At 37.7% G+C, this 18,959-nt stretch overlaps 1 protein-coding gene across 1 annotated transcript in view; it reads left to right on the top strand.

Annotated features, from left to right (window-relative positions):
* RELN (reelin) overlaps nt 1-18,959 on the top strand; it is a 375,213-nt gene that overhangs the window by 122,138 nt on the left and 234,116 nt on the right. The gene's annotated exons all lie outside the window — the stretch shown is intronic.

Below are 18,959 nucleotides of genomic sequence, written 5' to 3'. Positions count from 1 at the left end.
CGGGCAGTCATACCCAGCGGCAGCATCCTCCAGTCTCCACCATCTTGCTCCTCACGTCTTAGAGACCCGCCCATGAAAAAGGACTGTTCCTCTCAGTAGCTCATCAATTGCAAATTGCAAGTCAGTGTTCTGTGGCCAGGAAGCCACTATGGTTGATAGTGCCTAATTTTCCTTCAAGTCGCTTCTGCATCAATGCGCCTCTTTTCAGCTTGTATAGATATTATGTGAAACTGCCTAAGTACATTTTGGGTTATTTTAGTCTCACATTGATAGTATTATGTCCAATAATTTACCAACAATTCAGAAGTCCATATGTGGTTGTAAGAAAAGTGTTAGCAAAAATAAATACCATGATTTTTTTTTTTTTTAATTTTGAGAGGTTTTTGCTATAGGGCACGTGCACTTGCCAGAAAGACAGAGAGAGACAGAGAGACAGAAAGCGAGAAATCACACCCCAGGGGGGATGGCCACGCTGCAATCCCTTCTCCTCCATTCTCCTCTCAAGATCTTGGGCATGCACACACACATGCCTGGTGTGAGTTTAAGCCACCGGGTCCGGAACTTGAACCACAGTCGACTACATGGGAGCCCAGCCACATAGCCATTACGCCAACTGCTGGTCCCCCATGAATTCTTTTTAATGAGAAAGTTTTCTTTGCTCTAGTAACAAGTGTCTTATACTGTTATGAGTATGTAATACTTTTATTAAAGGGTTGATTTTGTTACAGTAGGGGTGCATATAAACCTTTTTTTTCTCTAATGGCAGGGGGTGAAGAAATAGAGAAAGGAATTGTTTTGACAGGGTCTCGCCCTATTATGATCCTTCTGCCCCAGCTTCCCAGTCAGCTAGGATTACTGGCACCTGCCACCAGGCCCGGCATGTTTCGGTTGGCCCAAGGACCAAACCCAGGGCTTCCATGTAGTGCTGGCCTCAAGCAGTAGTGCCCTCCCACCTGTGCTACCTGGATGGGCCCAAAACAATTTTTTAAATTGTGGAATAACAGATAAACAAAACAAATGTGCTCAGATTCCTTATGGTATTAGTAGACATAAAAATAAGCTGAATAGTGGTCGGCAGGTGATGTGGTAGTTAAGGGCGCTGGACTCCCACATGGCCGACTACAGTTCAAGTCCCAGACCTGAGAGCTTGCTTTCTCACTTTCTCTTTCTCTTTCTATCTTTCTCTTTCTCTTTCTCTCTCTCCACCCCCAACTCTGGTCGAATAAAAATAAATATAAATAAATAAAGTTAAAATAATAAAAAATCATTATTTTTAAGAATTACATATTAAAAATAAGCTGCATAATAGTTATAAATTTATTTGTAACTATTATTTATCTGAGTATTTATTCTTACTTTTTTCTAGAGCCATGCACATTAATCTCAGATATTATCTTTAAGTATATAAAGAACACAGGAGAATCTAGTTTAAAATATATGTCTCACAGTTGTTTAGTATTTGCATTTTATTCAAAAGAAGAAAGATCCAGTACCAATGACATTATCCTTCTTTAAAAGGAAAAAAAAAAAAAAGCCAATTTTTATGAATAGTAAAAGGGATACTGCTGATAATCTGGCACGGATTCTCTGTTTCCTTGCCTCTCAGTCACATCAATTACAACGCTAGTTACAACAGAGCTGATGTGACAAGACCAAGAAGGGACAGAAAATGCAGAGTTTAGTAGCTGAGACTTGAAACCCAGAATAAGTACCAGACCTAATGTCTTGGGACTAGTCCCAAATGCGTGACTTAGAGTCTTGCATTTCCCCACAAGCCAAGGGCAGCAATACATCAAGCCAGCTTGTGTGGTTTAAACCATGGTGTTGAATCCTGGGTTAGAAAACCAGAGGAGTGACAAAATTGGAGTGGGAGGAGATGGCAGGGAGACATGGAAAGAGGGAGTGAGGGAGGAAGGGAGGGAAGGTGAGAGGGAGAAAAAAGGAGAAAGAGAGATATCTCAAGTTTGTAACTAAAAAATACATTTAGAAAGATTTTTGAGTGGCAGTTTTAGAATCAGAAGTGAAATTTTAATATGACATTGAGAATTAAACAAAATATTAAGTAAAAGAAATTATAATGTATTACCTAGAAACTTCATGGCAGAATTGACTACATTTTTCAGAGTAAAAATTCTTGGGAACCAAGATAGTTAGGGTGGCAGAGAAACCATGCAGTAGCCAACCATTGTGTGTATGATGTTGTATGGTGAGCACAGTATGGTGGGCAGAACTTTCCAGAAATGTGTTGTGTATCTAATAATCATTTGTCTAGTTGGGTGTTTTGGGGTCTGAGGAAAAGATCACTCTGTTTCAGTGGTGATGTGAGGGATTGACCAATGCACGCACCAAATTCTAGAGATGTCACAATTGGATGTGTTCATCCTGCACTCTACAAGCCCATAGTACTCACTAACTAGCAAAATAGCAATTGTAGATTAGTAGCCACTTCATTTATACTCAGTTCAGAAAATATATTTAGTGTATGTCATACAGAAAGGCATTTTGACACTTCAACATTTATATTTTGGTGTGTTTTGTGGTATTCTCCAAATCTACACTAATAACGTGGTTAACTATGGCCAGTCTATTTTAGTGTCACTCCTTAAGAAGTCCTTTAAGCTGTTAAATCTTTGTTGTGATGTGCATGTTATATCAGCAATTTTCTAGGGGAGTCCATTGTCACTTATGGCCTTGATGGTGATTATGTGCACATAATTATGCACATAATAACAGTGGAAGAAATTATTTTTTTATATTTTGTATTGCTCTTATAAACAGTTTCAATTACTCAAAAAGTGTTGTCCATAAGAGTCCCAAGTATCTTGGAGATAAGTTATACAGAAATAGTTTGTGTTACTAAGGAGTGTCTCCAATACTGTCATGCCAATGCGTAATAGCAATATTATCCCAATTTTATTCAACTATATACATGTATATATGTATAAACATACAGATACATCCATACATGCACATGTACATACATATATCTATATACCTAAATATACAGACTATCTTAACCAAATGATTTTATTTGAGAGATTTTTGCTATAGGGCCAAATGATTTTTAAAGTTAAAGCATCTTGAAAATGCAGTTCTGTAAGCTGAAATGTATCTGGTTAGCAGCAGCTAAATCATGCTGAAATGTGTCCAAAAATATTCCTAGAAGAACTTTTCATTTTTCCATTCCAATGAAAGATCATGTATTCATTTCTGTGCTGAGGCATCGATTTGCTACAATCCTCACTTGATTCATTAGATTCAACTTGTGGAATTTATGGTTGTAGCCTTAGGGGCATTTACCCATTTCCTTTAGATTTCCTCTGGGATAGGAAGAAAAATTTGAGATGATGCCCTTGCAAACCATTATCTTACAGAGGCCCCCAACCTGTTTTCCCAGATAAGGTTGTGAGTCCAAGGCAAATGCTACTAGTGTTTTGTGTCTATCGTTCAATGAAAGTTTTGCTGAATATTTGCCGTGTGCCTAGCATTGTCCTGAGCTAACATGAACCATGGGAAGGCAAAAAAGTGAGGACATAGAACATTTTTACAGCATTCCCTGTCATGGGAAGCACCAGGCACACATGGAATGTAATCCCTAGACAATGCCAGATTGTCACAGATCGAGGTGGCAGTGTATACACATCTTGGTGGTGGCAGGGCCCAACTGGATCCTTCACGGTAGTGCAATTCAGAGAGCCTTTTTAGAAAGAAGAATTCTTGAGGCCATTATTGCTTTTTATTTGTACTAATCTTGAACTTTGAGAAAATAGGCTGAGAAACAAAAAGCAATGAGAATCCCTGGAAGCAACTATATGAGACACTTGAAGGGACAGAGAAGGTTTTCCAGGTGATAAGAAGAGAGATCATAACAAGGAGTTGAGGGAGACATGAGTGCCCTCCTAGGGCAGAAGGCCTGTCTCAGTGGCTGAAAGCAAGTCAGATAAAATCGTGTCTATCTAAAGAGGCAATCTGTATTGGATGGGGGTATTTACTTACCTTACAGGGTTTGAAATGGGACTTTAACTTATTTAAAATGAAATAATTTCATTTACATACTTAGCAGAGATCTGCAAAAGGGCTTCTTCCTCTCTTGAGCACTACAGAAATATAATAAAATTAATTCTTAAGAAAAATGATTTCACTAATTCCGTTAAGGGTAGACATATCACTTCTTTTATATAAATCTACATTGAATTTACTATAAGAATTTACCAAGTAATACACTTGTTCAATTCTGCCCAGCTCCTTCTTCAGATTAATAGGCTTTATTAGCCAAATAAGGATTAAAGGTAAAGCATTTAAAAACTACAACATGGAAGCTGACAGGTAACATAGTGGTTGGGGCACTAACTCCCACATGGCCCACTATGCTTCAAAGTCTCAGGCATAGCAGCTTGCTTCCTCACTTTCCCTTTCTCTCTCTGGTCAAATTAAAAACTAATAACAACAAATAAAAAATTAAATAACTAAATAATTCTTAAAAAAAAAAAAAAAAACTAGAGCATGAAGAATAAGTAGTTTGGTTTGGAAGGCAAATCTGCCTTATCCATCATGGAATCCTCCACCCCTACCCCTGAGACTCACAACAAATAGATGCTCGTAAATATTTTTTGCCTGAATGACAAGTCATCATTATAGAGATATCTGTAATCATATATAATCAAATGCTAAACCGGTGTGATGTAGTCTTTTGTGCCAAAAGGAGGTTTGGGGAGGTGATCTGAGGACCTCAACAGTGGAAAAGATAGCCCATAAGGAAACTGGAAATCACCAAAAAGTAGGTTTCCAGTGAAGCAAGTAGACAGGAATTATACCCATAGTTACCTATCTGACTAGAATCTGTCATTTGTTCATAATTTATTTATTTTTTGTTTTAGAATTATTTATTTAGTTTTATTTATTCATTCATTTATTTCCATTTGAACAGAGAGAGACACACACACACATACAGAGAGAGAGAGAGAGAGAATCAGTGAGAAAGCAAGCCACCAGGTCCGGGACTCTAACCATGGTAGGCCATGTGGGAGTGTCCAGCACCTTAACTACCATGCCCCCTGCTGGTCCCAAAATTTATAACATTAACACATTTCTTCTTCAGTGTTACTTAAAGATATGCTTATAAGTGTTTTATTTACATGTGGGATGTGTTAGAGTGTATGTGTATTTTTTTTTTACTGCATTTTATTTGTTTGTTCTTATGTCAAGACAGAGGAAAGCTATTAAGTTTTAAATGCTTTATATTTACATATTAAGATATGAAAGTGTTCTTAAGCCTGAACTGTTCTCTTTCCATACTATACGTGCCATGGAGTCTGATATAATCAAGAGCTACTCACTTTGAGTCTATTTTTAAAAATAAATGCTAGAAAAATTACAAAAGTTAGAGGTATTCTTCACTGAATTAGAAGATTGCTTTATTTTATTTATTTATTTTTTTGGACAGGTTTTCACTATAGGGCGCATGAACTTGCCAGACAGACAGAGACATAGAGACAGAAAGTGAGAAATCACCCCCCAGGGGGGATGGTCACGCCACAATCCCTTCTCCTCCATTCTGCTCTCGGGATCTTGAGCACACACACACACACACACACACACACGCCCAGCATGAGTTTTAAGCCACCGGGTCTGGGACGCAAACTGCGGTCGACTACGTGGGAGTCCAGCAACATAGCCATTACGCTAACTGCTGGTTCCCGGAGATTGCTTTGTAAAAGAAAAGAGATTTGATATTTTTGTAAAAGAAAAGAGGCTTGATTTTTTTTAATAAAAGGAATAAAATGTCACCAGTAAGAGGTATTAGAGAAGCAGTTAGTTTTTCTGTTGAGCCTTATTCATAAACATCTTAATTACTCGGACTTTGCTTCAGTAGGTAAACATTCTCTCAATTCCTTTAAAACAGGTAGTGCAGGGGGAGGGGAAACAGCTCTTCGTGCCTTGGTGTGAATTATTGCTCATTTCCTCAATGAATTTAACTGAAATATATTTCAAATTAGATAATCATTTTTCCCCAAAGTTTCAGTCTCTTCAGTGAGAAAGACCTTAGAGAACTTATTATGAAATAGTGAAAACTTCCTCTGAAACTTTAAAATTTGTATGAGTCTAACAAAATCTCTGATAGTCTGAGCTCAAATGAATGTAAATTAAAGCCAGAAGTTTAGAAAATTCTAATAGCAAAACTAATTTAATATATATGCTTTGAAAGGTTAACTATGACATATTTTATTTGAGTATAAGATTCCTGGACATAAAACATATTAAAATAAGATTTAAGACTTGATTTTCAGATCTTCAAAGATCTGTATTAACACAGAAAGCATTTATATGTTATCTAATTTTAATAAATAAAGGTATGAAATGGATTATGATTTAAGATGCCCCGCTTCTTCATCCCAAAGTTAACCTGCTCTATTTTAGGGAATTTTAAAAGACAAGTTTAAATGATGTTTACAAATATATTAATAGATACATATGCAGATGTATATCTACATATATTTTAAATTCTGAAATACTGTAAGATTCTCCTAAGCATAAGGTTCTGGTAAGCATTGTTGAGATTAATTCTAAGTGTTGGTGGATTTTTTTCCTTTCCTTTTGTTTGTTTGTTTTGTTTTCTTTAGCAGAGGTCATGTCTGTCTCACCAAAGAAAGACGGATCGAGAAGGAGAGGGAGAAAGTACCCCCTCCCCAAATGGGGCATGATCATGCCACCATCTCTTTTCCTTCAGTGTTCTATCTTGTCAGAATTTTGAACACGTATACACATGCTTGGTATATTTTTCAAGGCACCAGGGCAGTATTCAAACCCTATCATTGGCCACTTGGGATCTGGCTCCCTTAATCACCAGGCTATAGGCTGCCCCTTTGAATGATTAGAACTGACAGCTCATTTTAAAAATTTTATATGGCGACCAGCAGATGGCCTAGTGGTTATGTTGCTGGACTCCCACATAGTCAACTGCAGTTCGAGTCCCAGACCTGTCAGCTTAAAGCTCACACGTGCATGCCCAAATACCTGAGAGGAGAATGGAGGAGAAGGGATTGCAATGTGGCCATCCCCCTTTGAGGGTGATTTCTCACTTTCTGTTTCTCTGTCTCTCTTACTCTCCCTGGCAAGCGCATGCACCATACAGCAAAAACCTCTCAAAAAAAAAAAAAAAAAAAGGAAAAAAAGAAAAAAGATCATATGAATTAAAATACACAATTTGTAAGTAGATACTATTTCCTTTTTCTTTTGAAACATTCAAATTATTATTCACCTAAGTCCTAAAAAATAAATATCAATAATTCATCCATAGCTATGTTCTATTAATATTTATCAGGTGGTATTCCAGTAGAAGAGATACAGGAACTACAGCATGAGAACAAAAAAAAAAAAAGATCACTGATATAGACCAAAAGGTCTCTCTCCAACACTTCTCTGTGAATATTTATCCCATTGCCCCAGCCTCATATTTCTCAATTTCTACTTCCTCTGAATTTATTTTATGACAGCTGCTTCACTCCGTTTCGATTAAAACATTGGCTACTTCTGCATCTCTACCTTCATTCTTTATAACTTAGATGCTCCTTGAGGGCTAAAGAATGGACAACCACCCTTCTTGGGACAGAATTTGGTTCCCAGCTAGAACTAAATAAATATCAACTGAATTGGATTAAATTCATAGGTTAGAAAGGGGATTTAATGCTGTTCCACATTGGTGCTCAATGCCATGCTCATTCTTGACTTCTGAGACAAGGGAGTATACTGAATAAAATTCATGAACAGCATTACGACTTAACCGAAGCAGCAATTTCTACTCTCTTACTAATTAATCAAGGACTTTTCATCGAGGACTCTTCTGTCAGAGAGAAGATCTTGGCATATGTATTATATATCTCAATATACCTATATCCACTGTGGGGAAAGCAAATTCTAAGACACTTCCCAGTTTTCAAGAAGTCTGTTATCAAATGGATGGAAGGAAGTCCACAGGTGGGCAGAAGCCAAGGAAGGCAGTAAACACGGATTGCCAACTAAGGGGTGCAGCCCATAGAGGAAAGGGAGAGGGCAGCTTGTTGGAAAGTCCTAGAAACAGGCAGGGCCAGAGGCAGGACCTCATCATTTGGGAGGCAGACTGACAAGAGCAGACATAGTTCTACTCACAGTGTCAATGTCACCATGAAGGTTAGGCAAATGGCAGTCTGCAGGGAGAACAAGACAGAGACATTGTAAGAACTGAATCATGATCTAAGCCATCCAGCAACAAAGATGGTAATGCCGAGGGTGCAGATAACTGGAGGTGGAGGAGGAGAAGTACTTAACCCTTGCTGCTGGAAGGAGGTGGGGATTAGTTCTCCTAAAAGTAGGCCAGGCAGGAGCACTCAGGTGTAGGTTATATGAGCTCTGGAGAAAGAAGGACTGCCTGGCAGGAAACCTGGCAAAGCCTGACATTTCTTTCCCTCATCTTTTTTCCCAACATAGGCTCTGGTTCAAGTTACATACTGTGGGCTTAGGTGGCAACTTGCAAAAGGTAGCACTTTGAAGTACTTGGAAGAGGGCATGGCATTGCACAAATTAGGAGAGAATCAACCTCTTTCTCTTACAAAATGAGTGACAGTGATAATAAAGAAATACAAATATTTCATGAGAGGATTGAGATAGGACTGGAAGGGAGAAAGGCACGAAAAGGGAGGAGGACAGCTGTTCATTTCACATCCTGTGGTCATTGTCCATCTGCCATAAACTGGAAGAAGTCCCCTAATGAGGTTTGGGAATTTCAGCCAGGGAAGTGACTAAGGGGCAAAATATTAAGTACAATAAATCACACACTGTCACATTTCTCCAGGAAGAAAGGCTTGCAAATCCAATAGCCTATCCACTAATAAACTCAGTCAAAACAGAAATTTTTACTAGCAACCTCCGTTTTAGAATAAACAAATATAAAACAGAACATGGATAACAGTTGGTTTTAAACCTTGGCTCTTTTACAGTTTATGAAAACGGTCTTAAGTTTTAAAGAACCAATACAGTTTTTAGTTCCAATACAGAATGTTTTTGAGAATTTTTATTGATTTGTGTTCTTCTACTTTATTTGACCTCTCAATTTTTAATGTCAGATTTTAGTAGATGTATAAAATGGAAATTACTGTGCTTCCATAAACGGTCCCTCTTATAATACTATCTTTCAAATATATTTCCTCAGTTAAAAATAAGCTAAATTCCACTGGGAGTATGTTTTTGATGGATAAAACAGAGGTATTGGTATAAATACTAGATTTCCATTTCCAGAAAATTGTTTCATTGATCATTTGGACTGACCAAAGCTTTTGGACATACTCATTTCTCTAAATTGGTGATTTCTATTGCTAAAATCATATGTATCTCAACTGGTCATCATATTTTACCAAAGTTACATTTGTTTTCTTTTGACAGGTTTAAGAGTAATTCAAAGATTTCCTCTCATGCAAAATAGAACTGTTTGTAATTAAAGTAATATCTGTGGAATCCTTTCAGTCACATTCCCATCTCTGTCATTTGGGACCAAAAGGCCCCAGGACACTTCCCACCTGGGTTGCCACAAAACATTGTCCTAGATAGTAACCATTTTTTTTCCTGCCCAGCTTTTGACCCACAATTCGAACTGCTGCTCCTTTACTGAGGCCCCTAAACTTCAAGAACTCATGAGCTGCAATCCGTCTGTGCAGACACAAGACAGGCAAGTTGAGCTTGTATTTCATGAGAGCCAGAAGCCACCCTGCCTGTTAGGATATGTAGCACTGTCTGACTGGAGTGACGGCAGCCAAGTACATGCCTACTGAGAGCCGAGACGATTGTTGGCTTGGCCAAGAACACAACTCCCTATATAGCTATTCTTCATGCATTTATTTTACCCATGATCTGGGAATTATTTTTTATAAAATGCCCACTAGAACCAAATTCTCATCTTTCCAGGTAGCTTTTCTCCCCCTTTGCCCTGACCTCCGTGTTCCATAATACTCTGTAGATAGTTGATGTACTGTAAGGTAACAAAAATAATGAAAATAATTTGCTTAAAGCAGTATCAGTCAAGGAGCTCATGCACACTAGAGAACAAACTTAGTTATGCTTTTAATAAAATTTTCAAATTAATAGAACAAATTTGTATAGATATGTCACATTATAAAGCAAAATACACAGATTTATACAGCCTTCTATATCCATAGAGGCTTTTGTAGCAGAAGACAAACATGAAAATGAAGAAATATACTAAACTAGCTGCCTTGGAAATTAAGCTTTATATGCTTAAAACTACACAAGTCATGTATTAGGCACTATTCCTAAATTAATGCTTTCAGAATAGCCATGTTATGAAGATGTTGCTCTACTTACAGTAGATTATTTTGATGCCATGAGCCAAGGAGAGCTAATGCTCTAAAGATTTTTCTGGCAGACTCATTTAAAAAGGGAATAAAAATCTAAGTGTAATATTAGTATTGTTCTACTTTGTTGTTGTTACTAGCAGAATAAGTATGCACAGCTGCCTCCAATGAAATATTTGAGCAGAAGTCTTTAGAACTATCAAAATATTCATCATCCGGAAAATAATGATCTTGTTTAGGGCAGAACCATTTTGAAGAAGAAAAATTACGAAGTAGCAAGTGAGTGTTTTACTGTGTTCCTTGATACTTTTAGGCACTGTGACAGTATTTTCTCCCTAGTGAATAGTGCTGTCCTTGAAAAAAGTTCTTAGCTAAAAAGAGAGAGAGAGAGAGAGAGAAGAAAAGAAAAAATATAATTATCATAACTGCTCATATACCAGTATCTTCATGTTGCTTATTACATTTTTCACATTGTAATGTAGAATGAGGCAAGTTTTTTTTTAGAACACCCTAGCCTAGAATAATATGCAATCTCCTCTAGGATTGACAGTGTCTGGCTTTTTAAAAGCTTCCCTATGGTCAGGAGGTGGCATGGTGGTTAAGGTACTGGATTCCCACATGTCCGGCCACAGTTCAAGTCCCAGACCTGACAAGTTGAAAATCACAATGGGCTGGGACCAGCAGTTAGTATAATGGCTATGTCACTGGACTCCCATGTAGTCAACCACAGTTTGAGTCCCGGACCTGGTGGCTTAAACTCATGCCAGGCGTGTGTGCGTGTGTGCCCAAAATACCGAGAGGAGAATGGAGGAGAAGGGATTGCAGCGTGGCCATCCTCCCAGGGGGTGATTTCTCGCTTTCTATCTCTATCTCTCTGTCTCTCTCTGTCTTTCTGGCAAGCGCACACACCCTATAACAAAAAAACTCTCCCCCCAAAAAAAGAAAAGAAAATCACTGGCAAGCGCACGCACCCTATAACAAAAAAACTGTCCCCCCCAAAAAAGAAAAGAAAATCATAATGAGTGTGTGTGCATGTGTGCCAAGAACCCCAAGATAGGAATGGAGTAGAAGGGATTGTGGTGTGGCTATCTCTCCCTACTCCCCCCACCCCGAGGGATGACTTCTCACTTCCCCCTCTACCTCTTTCTCTCTCTGTCTCTCTTTCTCTTTCTGTCTGTCTTTCTCTGGTGAGCACATGCACCCTATGGCAAAAACTAAAGAAAGAAAGAAAGAAAGAAAGAAAGAAAGAAAGAAAGAAAGAAAGATAGAAAGAAAGAAAGAAAGAAAGAAAAGCTTCCCTAAAAGTTCTACATTTATCTCTTTTCTCTCTTTCCACTCTTTACAAACTCAAGTTCATGGTCCTACTCTCCATTTATCAATCTTGAAAAGATGAAAGAATGTGTTGATCCCACTAAGATGTGCTCCAGTCAGAGCAGAGAGTTCTACATGGCTGGAGAGCATCCATTCCGTAACTGTGATCTTTCAACATCAAATGGTGTTGTTTACATGCAGCTCCCAAAGCCCAGCTTGTCTCCAAGGTCTTAGTTCTGAGTAATGGCTGCAGTATCACTTGTGCTCCGGGAGTCCTCGGCAGGGCTCTGTCCAGACACTCTGCGAGCCTGCAGTATTTATGGGCCCACTGTGCTATCTCAAGACATGATTTCTGGCAGTACTTTTTCCCCCTATAAATTCTATGAGATCAGTTCTCTCCTCCTTCTGTGACTCTGTGCTACATTTGAAATAGCAGCTTGTTTCTAAGACTGGACCCTTCAAGAAAGAGGCTGCTCCCGGCAACCAATATCAACCCCCAAGAGGATATTAGCTCCTCTGCAGTGATATGATTTGAAAAGTCCTGGGATTGTTGGAGAGGGTATAACCAAATAAACAACAAGAACAAAACTATCCAGGCCTTGGGAGACTATGCATCAGTTGGTTTATCTTTCCACTGTAAAGGTAAAAAGAAATAGAAAGTGATATTGTAGATACAGGCTCACAATCCCTAATCTGTAATTTCATACTACAAAAAACAAACAAGCAAAAAACCACACAATTCAAAAAAGCCATAAACCAATTTAAAAAAAAATATATATATATAGTGGCAATGCCTGACATAAGCTGAATTCATTTAGCAGCAAGACCTGACTTGGAATGATTTAAGGTTATTTATAACCTTTATTTCTATGACTTATGAATCTTCATGCATTTCGCTGCGGAAATACTAATGGGTTTGATTATAAAGCATTGCCCCAGACTTTGAAGATGGTATTGCATGAAGTGTGGTTCCTGGACCATATCACCTTGCAAAAATCTATAATTTAATTAAGTTATTTGAATTCTGGAATTCATCTGACCACAGGGAATTATGGGCCTACTTGTAAGGCTATTATTCTGAGGAAGAGAATAAGTACTATTTTTGCTATTACTACTGTTTCTATTTTTAACTGGGCTTGATTTTATATCAAATCAAGCTATTCTTTAAGTTGTTTGTTTTTATGGTAACCACCTAAGAGGACTGGGAAGAAAAGAAAAAGTTTATTTATGAACTTTAGAAACTTCCTGTCTCTAGGAGGTATTTACAGTCTCCGTATTACAGTAAATGGGCTATTGCCAATGGACAGATATTTATGTACTTCACATGGCCTTCATTTGATTAGCATATAATTGCTACTTGTTCCTGTGCTTTTTCATTCTTGAGATTAGAAACTTGACCTAACATGTTTTTTTTAGGATTCTGCTGGCCAGCAGTGCACAGAAGTAGTCCAGTTAGCAAGTTTTAGAAGTTAGAGGTTCTCTTGAGGCTTTTGTTGAGTCACTGAGTTTGATGAGGGTCAATGTACACTTCATTCACATTTATCTCTGACACAGTCAAGAAAATGAATGGCATGTCTCTTGTGTAAACAGTTACTTAAAAGTCATTTCAAGAAATCGGCAGATGGTATAGCAGTTCTGTCACTGGACTCCCACATGGCCAACCGCAGTATGTAGTTGTGGACCCAACAGCTTGATGGCCAACCGCAGTATGTAGTTGTGGACCCAATAGCTTGAAACTCAGCAGATGCATGTGTGCCTGGACCCAAAGGCTTGAAATTCATGCCAGATATTGTGTGTGCCCAATATCCTTAGAGGAGAATGGAGGAAAAAGGATTATGGCATGGCCATCCCCTGGGAGGGGAAGGAGTGATTTCTTGCTTTCTGTCTCTCTGTCTCTGTCTCTCCAGCCAGTATACATCCCCTATATGTGTGTGTATATATATGTGTGTGTGTGTATATATATATATATATATATATATATAAAGAAAGTCATTTCATCGATCCTAGTAAGTTGTAATATGATTAATCTCTTTTTAAGAATATTTTTAAAATAAAGACCATTGATTTTTTTTTTTTTGAGAGAGAGATTTTTGCTATAGGGTGTGTGTGTTTGCTGGAGACACAGAGAGAGACAGAGAGATAGAAATAGAAAGTGAGAAATCACCGCCCCCCCGGGGGATGGCCACAACTCGATCCCTTCTCCTCCATTCTCCTCTCGGGATCTTGGGTACACACACACACACACACACACACACACACACACGCCCGGCCTGAGTTTAAGCCACCGGGTCTGGAACTCTAACTGCGGTTGACTACATGAGAGTCCAGCGACATAGCCATTATGCCAACTGCTGGTCCCCAATTTTATATTTTCTATAGAGAGAAGAGAAAGATAATTCTGCCTCTAGCTTGGTGGGCCACTGTTTTTTTGTTTTTTGTTCATATGTATTTTACTTTCACAACTCCTTATTAATAATATCATTAGACTTTTAGAATTACAATTGAATTGGAAAAATCTCTATCTGACTTAGAGTTCAGGGAATTTTAACCTTCTTTGTGCAGTGACTATCTTCCTATTCTTTGAATTGACGTCATTCATTAAACAGTGTGTCACCCCGTCTTGAGTCATGATGCTGAGAGCGTCAGCACAGTGGGGCATAGGAGTTCTTAGAAGCTTTTTCTATGCTGAGAATGACTTACACAACAGAACTGCGTAACCCTATTAGCCAATTGCAAGCGCCATGAAACATAGCCATGTGAACACCTTGCTAGAGCTTCTCCAGGGCCATGGAAGGTGCTCATGCAACTGAGAGTCCTGAAGCTTAAGCTTCACCAGTTTCAGGGTAAACCCACTCTGTCCACACTATAAACATGTTAGGATGGAGCATTATATTTATGTATGTTGCATCAATACACATATGAAGAGACTTCAGAAAGCTCATGGAAAAATGGAATTAAAGTGTGAATTCTCTTAATCTCAAAATGTTTTAAACCCATGCATAATTTTTTGCATATGCATTTCTAAGAGTTTTTTGAAGACCATTCTGTGTTTATAGTCTGATAATAAATTTGTCACTTCTTTACTTCACATACTCCTCTAATTTGCCTCAAGTTCTAATTATATCCTTTCATCTTTTTTTTACATTTTATTTATTATTATTTTAAATTTTCTACAGGGCACATGTGCTCACCAGAGAGAGAGAGAGAGAGAGAAAATGAGAAAGTAGGCCACCAGGTCCAGGACTTGAACCACATTCAACCATGTGGGAGTCTAACACCTTAATCACAATGCCACCTGCTGGCCCCCTCTATCATCATCTTTTAATTTAAAAATCTTCTTTTGCTTTTACCTATGGAGTAGTTGTATAAAGGCATCATAAAGATTGCTACATGCTGCTGCAACTAATGTTATAATTCCCTAAAGGTAATGACCTTTAATGCAAAATAATAACATCTATTCAGTGTAGCTATGTTAAGCCATGGATTTCATTTTATGTTCAGAATATTATGCGGCATGTTGACATGATTTCATGACTCATTTTTATTAACAAATAACTTATTTGTTGGTATAAAAGGGAGGATAGAGAAGAGCTCTGAATTTTGAAGGAAACCATGTAGTCTTTTGTCTGCCAGTTTTACTCCCCACATAACTCTGGGTAAGTGGGTGGAGCTTTTCTGGACCTCCACAACTTGTTTGTAAAATGAGAGTATTCATCATGATCCCTTACATTTTTTTCCCCACTATGATCCTAAGTCTCAGAACTGGATGACAAAAACGAACTGTGTTAACCAGTAATACAGTCTGTCTGAAAATATGGTTATTATTATGGTTATCTGTAAAACAGCTCCTACAAGAAGTATCAAAGTAGTTGTTATATTATTATTTAACCAATTGTAGTTTATTTATACTTTTAGCTGTTTCGTCATCAAGGAAAGATTAGAGGGTCAGAAATACAGCATCAGCAGGATCATGTGATGTTACTCAGCCATTCCTCCGTCCCAGCCTGAGAGATGCAAATATGTTGTTCTTCTCTCTCTTTTTGGAATAGTATCCATCTCTATGCTGTGGAGAAGACAAACAATAAAGCACACAACTCCCCATTTTTTGCTGAAATAGGTGCTACAAAAGAGCCAATAATAATAATAATAATAATAATAATAAGATATTATTGTGTTTTCAAAAGACTGTCTTTGTAAAGGTTAGCCAAGTGCAGGGAAGATTTATTTCATTCATTCGTTCAACAAGTATTCATTGAACCCTTCATGAAACAGCTGTCAAGGCACTTTGGGAGACTTAATTTGCAAAACAAAATCTTTGCTCTGATAGAGCTGACATTCTGGAGGGAGGAAGCCACCTTCAATCAGATAAATGTATCAGGGAATAATAAACACAAAGAAGAAAATGAATCAGGGGTCAGCAAGTGAGAGGGGTAGCATTTTATAAAAGGTGACCAAGGGGAATCTGAGAGTACAGCCATGAAATAGAGAACTGAATTGCGTAAGAGCTGTATTGGCAGAAGAAATAGCAGCACAAGCCTAAACAGGCTGATGTTCAGGTTGCCACAGTCTATGCAAATGTCAGCTCTAAATGATGCTCTATTTCTCTTACGGGTAGGGAGGGTTCTTCAGAGGATCTACATGTATGTCCTCGTCTTCTGAATGACAGAGTCATAAGAAATAAAACTGAGCCACAAAAAATAACTAGTTTTTGAGTTCATATGAGCCTCAGACACAGAGATACTTTTAATAGTTGGTCGACTCTTTGATTGATTGATTGATTGATTGATCATATTGGCCCATCTTCATGTATTAAAAGTGGAGAGTTCCTTGTCTATATTTTTCAAAATTATACTAGGCACAATACTACTTAAACAGAAGCACATTTAAAAGCTGATACTTATTTTCATTGTGATTTTAAATTAAATATAATGGTCCAAAAGTCAGACCAAGTTTATAGTAAAATATTCATTAAAATTATAGTGATAAGTCTAACAGAAAAAAGAAGAAAGCATTATAGAAATAATCTTTGCCTTCTTTTAATTCCTTCACTGTTAAATAGTAAGTACAGGGTTCTGCTATGCACTTGTAAACACTATTTTCTTTATGGTAAAATGGATATTTCAAAGACAGATTTACAAGCCATTATGAAATTTGTTATTTTGGTTACAAATGTGGATTATACTAGTATCTTAAACTTAATCCTGATTGCAATGTTATGTCAGGTTAATGCTTTTTACATAATGAAAATTGAGTTGGGAAATATTAGGGTATTTCTTTTTTGAAATGCAACTATTTTTTAATCTCTTTTAAAAGGCTTTTTAAAGATTTTTCAAGCAATGGCTGCTAAAGAAATCCTTTAGGATGTTAACCTTTTGTGTGTTTGTTCTGAGAGGCAGTTAGAAGATTATCACATGGATCTGGAGGAGAGCTGGTATAAAGAGTGATGTTGGAGGGGAAGGAAAGGTCTAGATTTTATAAATATGGAGTCAGCTGGTGGTGTACTGGTTACAGCGCTGGACTCCCACATGGCTGGCTGAGGTTCAAGTCCTGGACCCAGGAGCTTAAAACTCACTCCAGGCACATGTGCGTGCATGCCCAAAATCCTAAGAGGAGAATGAGGAGAAGGGATCACAGCGTAGTCATCCCGCCTGGGAGGTGATTTCTCACTTTCTCTCTCTGTGTGTCTCTCTATATCTCTGGTGAGCATATGTGCCCTACAGCGAAACTCTCCTTTAAAAAAAATTGTTTTTTAAATATGTAGGAGGAGGGTCCACAGGTTTGGTGACAGGATGTGAGGGTAGGAAAAGGAAAGAATAGGCAGGGAACCTGCAAAACAATGATACCCAAGTAAACATGAGACTTCTTGGTAGTTTTACTGAAAAACCTGAAAGAGAGTTGAGATGACTAGCAGAGAGCCATTAAGCTAGATATGATTTGGTTCTTTAGGTTGTTAAGAACAAGGTCAGGATGGCCTTATGTCATGAACCTGAGCACAGAATCCTATCCTAACCTATTCTAAACATGTGAATTTGTAGCACTATTAAAAAAAAAAAAAAAAGTAAACTGGAAAAAAAGAAAAAGAAGAAAGTGTGCTTTGTGTACCAGAAAGAGTATAATGAAGTGGTCCAAACCATGAGACTGGTCTTCCCAATTCTGAATCCCAATTGTTGGCAGGTGTAGCTTTGAGTAAATTTCGTAACCTCTTTATCTCAGTTTCCTTACTTGTAAAGTAACTATGCATATAGTAATACTATAATATAGTAATTCCTGTTCCTGACAACCATAATAGGTTGTTCCCTTGAGTTATTGGCATCTGTTTTTAAATTTTTTTAACGGGGACTACTAAAATTCTAACTAATCAGATCATCAGTTTTCTTTGAATGCTGGGAAATGCAAACTTGAATATTCAACTACTCTAGAAGTTACATAGACCTTATGAAATACATCTCTTTACCCTGATGCATCTTACTACCTACTCCCAGAGCATCTACTTTTTTTACACATAGACTCTTCTCCTTACTCCCCAGTACGTTTAACTGTGATACCAACAAATAAGGTTATTCATTTGGGTCTTTCCTTAGGGAATTTACAGCATTTTCATCAAGAGTAGGAAAATAGCCCAATCTTAAAAAAACCATAGAGGAAAAAGTGAGTTGTATATTTTTCGATAAGCTCTAATTAAATTTAGTATTTAGCCCGTAAGCAAATACAGTTAGTCTCTTCTTTTTGTAGGTTAAACTAACTTATGAAATTAAATTTAAAATATTGAATCAAAGTTAAAATGTGTTTAAAAGTATGGCCTAAGAACTGTTTTTTAGGTACTTTTCATGTATTAACTCCTTAATTTTCACAACAGTTCTATAAAGTTGTTATTATTAACATTTTACAAATGTGGAAACTGAGGTACAGTGAAAGTAAGTGACTTGCCCAAGGTCACGCAGCTAAGAAGTTTCAAAGCCTGTACACATACTTTCTCTTTGGAAGATACCTTAGGATTTCATTCTAAAAGTGAAATAAAAAATTTATGTAGAGGGCCAGCAGGTGGCATAGAGATTAAGGCAACTGTATCCCACATGGCCAGCTCTGCAATTTGAGTCCTGGAAATTGTGCCAGGCACATATGGGTACATGCCCCAAATCCTAAGAGGAGAAAGGAGGAGAAGCAATTGCAGCATGAGGAGGGTGATTACTCTCTGGGGGATGGTTTCTCACTCTTCCACCCCCTCATCCCTCATCTCTTTCTGGTAAGTGTACCTGCCCTGCAGCCACAAAAAAAAAAAAACCATGTAAAATGATCTAAAGTCTAACA

This window comes from Tupaia chinensis, unplaced genomic scaffold, assembly GCF_000334495.1.
Source record: "Tupaia chinensis unplaced genomic scaffold, TupChi_1.0 Scaffold000044_1, whole genome shotgun sequence".
NCBI classification, from domain to species: Eukaryota; Metazoa; Chordata; class Mammalia; order Scandentia; family Tupaiidae; genus Tupaia; species Tupaia belangeri.
Note: the sequence above shows the minus strand (reverse complement) of the source record. Positions and strands in the feature narration are given on the sequence as shown.